The sequence below is a fragment of the Herpailurus yagouaroundi genome, unplaced genomic scaffold (assembly GCF_014898765.1).
Source record: "Herpailurus yagouaroundi ecotype Mexico unplaced genomic scaffold, PumYag 184, whole genome shotgun sequence".
In the NCBI taxonomy this organism is placed as follows: Eukaryota; Metazoa; Chordata; class Mammalia; order Carnivora; family Felidae; genus Herpailurus; species Herpailurus yagouaroundi.
This window is the reverse complement of record NW_024412415.1, coordinates 23,888,668-23,895,563: the sequence shown is the minus strand read 5'-3', so window position 1 is coordinate 23,895,563 and position 6,896 is coordinate 23,888,668. Positions and strand designations below refer to the sequence as shown.

Sequence of the window (6,896 nt, the reverse complement as noted above, 5' to 3'; positions counted from 1 at the left end):
TTTTTTTTTTTTTTTTTTTTTTTTTTTTACTTATTAGCATTTAGCTTTATTGCACTGTGGTGAGAAAGTATGTAACTTTCCTCTGGATTCATTTTTGGGATCTTATCTAAGAGTTAGCATATATATATATATACCAATGCCCTATACCTTGAGAAAAATGTAGAGTTTATGTTGTTACTAAGTTCAATATATGTCTGTTGGTTCCAACATACCAAGTGTATAGCATTCTTAGCCTCTATATTTATACAGATAGTCTTCAAATTTATATATATTTATATATAGTCTTCAAATTTATATCTATTTTTGTCAGAGCTCCAATGACTTCTAAATTTTTGTCTATTGAAATGTGTCTATTTAATTTTCAAGACTGTCTAATTTTTGTCTTAGCCTGATCATGAATTCATACCTCCCATGACAGTGGTTTGCTTTTGATTTATTCCATTTGTTTTTGCATTTCTAACTTTGGTAAGCCATGTCTTCACTGTTGTTTTTATATTTTTCCTTGTAATCTGGAGCCTCTTTGCACCCTCCCTCCACCTTTTTTGGTTTCAAAATCTCTTTTATATGATACCACCCTGACCAGCTGTTTCCCTTTTGTTGCATGAGGTTCCTCAATAAAACTTTTTTATTTTTTGGTTTTCTGCATTGTTTCATTACAGAAACCTATCATTAAGCAACAAACATATTGTTGGGTCTTATATTTTCATCCATTATGGGAATTTGTCTTTTGAGACATTAACGGCCTATGTATATGGCCTTCTTGGGGATGCAGTTAGTTTAGTGATACGAGATGGGCTCTTGGTTACAAGCTGAGGACTTTCTGCAAGTTACTTAAAAACTCTCTGAGGAAGCTACCAGTTTTCTTTGCTTATCTGTAAAATCGTGCTAATTAAGAGTATAAACCTTAACAAGTTGTTGCAAAGATTAAATGAGATCAGAATAGAAACATATTAAACTAGTATTTGTAAAATGTAACTGTCGTTATTTGCTATTATAGATACCATGCCCGGAAATTTCATTCAAAGCAAGTTCCTTGGCAATAGTGTATAAAACAAATTTCTAAAACAACAATCTGTGCTCAACATGAGGGAAATCAGTTTCATACTTTTCTCTAGCTCTGTCTCAAATTTCTCTCTGAGATAACAGGAATAACTTACAGTAAAATTGCTGAGAAGCAGTGGTCAGGTTTCAGTTCAACTTGTCCGTCTCTACTTCTGGCTGCGCTGTGGAGTTTCACAGCTTGACTTACATTTAGCCCTGTCAGGAATCACTGTCTTGCTTTCCATTTAATTCATTAAGTATTTAGGTTGTACAAAGACGTCGTTTGCTTCCATGATAGGGATTGGAGCTGCAGACGTAGTTGGCCTCTGCTCTTCTCATCAAGCATGGAAAAACTGAAACTAAGAAAAGCAAACCAAGCCATGATGGTTTTCTCCTTCCTGGATCATGGAACTTTTCATCCAATGAAAGCCATCTGGTGGGCAACCAGACAAGAGGACTGACTCTCAGCCTGGGGTTCTCCTTCCAGCCGTCCTTCGGCTCCTGTACAGCTGGAACCTCTGCATAGGTTAAAGCTGCTAGGAACTGAAAACGAATTCTCTCTTCTGCTCTGAAAGACCAAAGAGGAAAGCTAAAAAAAAGTCTGAGGTTTCCACTAATGTCTATTTTTAACTTAAGAGGATGGTCTCTGTGTTTTGGGACACAGATAACCTTCAATCAGACAATGCATAATTACCAAACTGAGGAATAAATATCCTGTAAATATCTGTTAAGCTATAGAATGACGTCATTTATTTTTGTCGTATGAGCTTCAAATCTCTGATGGCTTCTCTTTGATCAGTAAAAGGGAAACAGACATGAGTTCATTTCCCACCTGATGGATAGAGCTGTTTTCTTAAACTTCTGTGATAATAATAATCATGGTTATTTTTTTTAAAGTTTTATTTATTTTTGAGAGAGAGAGAGAGAGAGAGAGGGGCAAAGTAAGGGGGGGGGGAGGGGCAGAGAGGGAGAGAGAGAGAGAGAGAGAGAGACAGAATCCAAAGAAGGCTCCAGGCTCTGAGCAGTCAACACAGAGCCCGATGCGGGGCTCGAGCTCATGAACCATGAGATCATGACCTGAGCTGAAGTTGGACGCTTAACCAACTGAGCCTCCCAGGTGCCCCATAATAATAATCATCTTGTCTCTGTTAAATGTATATTTCCAAGTCCTCCAGAGATTCTGATTCAGTGCCACTGGGATGTGGCCTCAGATTTGTGCTCTTGACACAAGAAAAGCTTGAAAAGAAAATATAGGCGTGAACTGAAGGAATAGTCTGCTTTTAGAATCAGACAGCTCTGGGCTGAAATCCTGGTTCTTTCACCTACTAGTTATGTGGTCTTGCACAAATTAGTTAACCTTACTTAACCTCTTCTGAAAAAGAGTGGAAATAAAAACATCTCCCTCAAAGTGTGTTGAGAGGATTAAAAGAACCAGAGCTATGGATCACACCTCCTTTTTTGGGTGCTGCTCAATCATTTCTACCTGAGTTCATTTGAATGTTATCTGCGAACTTACTTAGCATGTAGGCAAAATGGTTTTCAGTTCTTTGTTTGCTTCTGCTGTTGTGGGTGTTTTGTTTTGCTTTACTTATCTTTTCCATTTATTCAGCAGGTATTTGTAAAGCTTTTAATGTGTGCAAAAACTTGGATTTCTCGAACCCCCTAAGCACCTCCCTGATGGTGTGACGTGTCCACACCGCCCACCCCAGGCTTTTAAAGGGACTGACCAAAATCTTGTGTAAGTGACTTGATGTAGCAGGTCCCTAGTTGTTTAGGGGGCTCCCTGAGATTAGAAGTGTCATGTCCTTATCCCTCCTTTGTGCCAGAAATTCCGGTGGGGCGCCTGGGTGGTTAGGTCAATTAAGCGGCCAGCTTCAGCTCGGGTCATGATCTCGTGGTTCATGGGTTCGAGCCCTGCGTTGGACTCTGTGCTGACAGCTCAGAGCCTGGAGCCTGCTTCTGATCCTGTGTCTCCCTCTCTCTGCTCCTCCCCCATTCACACTCTGTCTCGCTCCCAAAAATAAATAAAATATTTAAAAAAATAAAAAAAAAGAGATTCTAGTTTTCTTGAGTCCAATCATCCATATACCCGTGTGTGTGTGTGTATATTTTCTCTGCATTGAGGCAATTTTTTCTCCTTGCTTTACTGAGATATTAGTGACATATAACATATGTAAGTTTAAGGCATACAACGTGATGATTAGATACATGTATATATTGCAAAATGATTACCACCATAAAGTTAGTTAACATCTTCATTCCTTTGCGTATTATGATTTGTGTGTGTGTGTTAAGAACTACTCTGCTAATAACTTTCAAATATATAACAGAGTATTGTTAATTATAGTCACCAGCCTGTGCATTAGACCTCCAGATCTCATTTCTCTTATAGCTGGGAATTTGTACCCTTTGACCAGTATCTAGAAATACGGAACACTTTATGAATTTGTGTGCCATCCTTGAGCAGAGACCATGCCGATCTTCTCTGTATTGTTCTAGTTTTAACATATGCGCTGCCAAAGCAAACACCAAGTGTACATTTTCTTTTCTTCAACAGAAAACATTCATTTAAGTAATCCCATTTGAGGGGCACCTGGGTGCCTCTGACTTTGGCTCGGGTCATGGTCTCCTGGTTTGTGAGTTTGAGCTGTGCGTCAGACTTTGTGCTGACAGCTCAGAGTCTGGAGCCTGCTTCGGATTCTGTGTCTCCCTTTCTCTCTGCTCCTCCCCCACTTGGGCTCTGTCTCTCTCTGTTTCTCAAAAATGAATAAAAAATTAAATGATCCCATTTGATTTTACACAGAATATGGTCTAGATGTTTTGCACTATGCAACGTCCCCTTCCTGGCCAGAAAAGCCTTTGCACTTTTTCCTTCCATCCTAATAGCAAGAATTCATTGGATTTCTGAGGGATATACTTATACTTTCTTTATAGTTAGCCTTGCTTCAAATGAATTTAAGACACTTTTTAAGGATGCAAACAATATAAGACTTCTTAAAAAGAAAATTCAGACATGGCAGATAAGGATGGGAAAAATAAGGTGAATTCATGAATGAGGTGTCATGTCAAATACACATTGTGCTGTTCATTTCACGTCCTGGTCATGGGCCAGATATTTGCTCTGAACTTTCAAGCAGTCATTGCAAACTCTATGCAATTGAGAGATGACCGTGATGATTCTCAAGCTGATTATTAGGATGATCATATATATGAGCCCTGAATATTGTTTTAACTTTTCCACTATCCCAAGACTTTAGGTCCAAATCAACATCAGGGTCATCAAGAATCTACAGAAGGGTCATGAAGTGCCTTGGAAAACTGTGCTCTCCAACATTCCAGCCAAATGAAAAATGGATCAAGGAATAAGGAGGCCTCTTGATGCAGAGGAGGTGATAGCTGGGTGGAAGAGCTGGGCCAAGGATCAGCCAATCCCTTGGTCCCGAAGTCATCACCATGGCAACAGTAGTTCCTGTAGCTCTGCTCCTACCAGCACTGATACCCTTAAGGGGCACCAGGAAAGAGAGGAGCCTGTCATACTTCTGGGTGAGGCTTTTGGTGAAGGAAATTTATGTATTTTTTATTCATAATCACTGGTAGAAAATAAATAGCCTCTTTGACATTAACCTTGCAAACCCAACTGTACGAAGTAAAGGCAGATGTCTGGCTGCATAGCCTGGCTGAGGCCAGGTGTGCATCTCTTGTGTAGGAAACCTGTAGCCTGCCTCAGATTTGCCTTTTATTCTCTTTACTTTCTAGTAACTGTGCTGCTCAGGACTTTCAACAAGAAAAGCCCAGAGGAGGATAGTTGCTTTTGAAGCCAGCACTCTTGTCTGCCTCATTCATTTCAAACAGAGGTACTTCTCAAAGGGATGAAGGCCTGTGTACAAATAACAATGCCCACTGCATTCTCTTGCCATCAGCTGTGATGTGGTGGCTTTTGATTCTGCACAGAGGCTGCCTTGTTTCAGAAACTGATTGATGGTTCTCCTGAATGAAGGAGGCAACAAGAACAAACAAACAGGGCTCATGGTAAGGCAAGGTACTTCAAGAGAATGGGCTTGAAAGTACTTAAAATAAAAGGTAAACACAGCCTCCATGAAAGTAAAGAATTCTGAAAGGAATTGAGCTGTTCCTGTTGATAATTTGTAGTTCTTAAGGATCTTCACGTGTTTTGTGCAAACACGCATAAGCTCTTTGGAGACATCTGACTTGGGATTTTAGACTTTTTGGTGAAGGAGAAAGAAAAAAAAAGATGAAATCCAAACAGATGTCATAAAGCAGGGAAAACTAATTGAAATAAAAAACATGGGTGGTCTGAGTCAAGTTTAAGGCAGTGAAACAGAAAACAATGCATTAAAAGAGCTGGTAATGAGGCATCTCTGAAGAGGAGAGGGTGGGTGATTTCTCTTTGGAAAGACTTGGAAAAGCCAGCAGGGCTCATTAGAAACACCGTGGGCACTGCTAGGCCTGCTCTGTGTAAGCTCTGAGAGATGGGCCTCCTCTTCCTGTAAACCCTTTTCCTTCCCTTTTGCCTGATAGACGCAAACCAGTGAAAAATCAACATGAGAAATCTAGCCACATTAAATGCTTTTATAAGAAAACCCTTTAAAATTCCCTGTTGGCCAGCATTCTTCATGAGTCTGTGTGTAGGGGCACACTTCAGGCTAAGGACGAGGTACAGGATGAGGAGGGGAGTGAGGGAGGGAGGAAAGTTAAGGGAAGCAGGAATACATGTCCTGGTCAGTGGACATGTTCTCATTTATATACCATGTTCTCATTCAAAAAAATGTCTACCAGCTAGGTGGGATTCCACTGTGTAACTAAGTTAGGGTTAATATCTCAGTTTCACAGAAAAAGGTTGATCACAGACACCCTTGGTTGTCTACCCAACAGCCATTCTTTCCTTTAATTTTTTGCTTGCAGAGTCCCTGTTTTGATTGGAAGTTCTCCTTCTCTTGTTGTGAATCAGGGAAGGGTGACCCTACCTTGAACTATAAGAATAAATACTGATTTCTTTTTTTAATGGCAACTGAGGTAGACGGAATTTTAAGATGGCTCCCACGATCTTCATCCTCTGGTGTTAATTCCTGTGATTATGGCAAAATGCAGATTATCTGTGTGGGCATACTCTAATTTAAGTCATTTATTTATTTATTTATTTATTTATTTATTTATTTATAAGTTTATTTATTAGAGACAGAGTGCACTAGCAGGGGAGGGGCAGAGAGGGAAGGAGAGAGAGAATCCCAAGTAAGCAGGCTCTGTGCTGTCAGTGCAGAGCCCAATGCAGGACTTGAAGTCACAAAACCGTGACATCATGACCTGGGCTGAAACCAAGAGTAGGATGCTTAACCGACCGATCCACCCAGCATCCCTCTAATTTAATTCTTTTAAAAGCAGGGAGTTTTCTTCAGTTGGTGGCAGAAGGGAAAGTCAGAGAGATAGAAGTATGAGAAGGAGTCAGTGCACCATTGCTGGCATTGAAGATGGAGGGGGCCTCGCTCAAGGGTGGAGAATGGCCTTTGGACTTGAAAGTGATCCTGGCGGACGGTCAGCAAGGCCACAGAGACCTCAGTCTTACAGCTGCAAAAACCTGAAATCTACCAAAAATCTGAATGATCTTGGAAGTGAATTTTTCCCCAGAGTCCGAGATGAGAGCTCGGGCTGCTAACACCTTGATTTTAGCCTTGCAAGTGTCTAAGCAGAGAACCCACTCAAGCCTTCCCTGATTTCTGACTTATAAAACTCTGAGAAAATAAATGGGTATTGTCTTAAGCTGCCAGGAGTTAAGCTGCATTAAGCTATAACACAGCCATAGAAAACTAATAAAGCAACCTATAGGTAGTGTCAAGAAA

General features: G+C 40.4%; 1 protein-coding gene and 1 non-coding gene across 2 annotated transcripts in view; both read right to left on the bottom strand.

Moving 5' to 3' along the window:
- Window positions 1–1,176, bottom strand: part of LIPC (lipase C, hepatic type) — a 161,297-nt gene extending 160,121 nt beyond the window's left edge. The window contains exon 1 of the mRNA XM_040492818.1: window positions 1,158–1,176. The gene's annotated coding sequence lies outside the window, so the exon portion shown is untranslated. The remainder of the gene's footprint in view (window positions 1–1,157) is intronic.
- Window positions 1,177–3,463: 2,287 nt separating this feature from the next.
- On the bottom strand, window positions 3,464–3,570 carry LOC121042185 (U6 spliceosomal RNA). Its single transcript, XR_005796030.1, has one exon. It is a non-coding gene; the product is annotated as a U6 spliceosomal RNA (small nuclear RNA).
- Window positions 3,571–6,896: the final 3,326 nt, after the last annotated feature.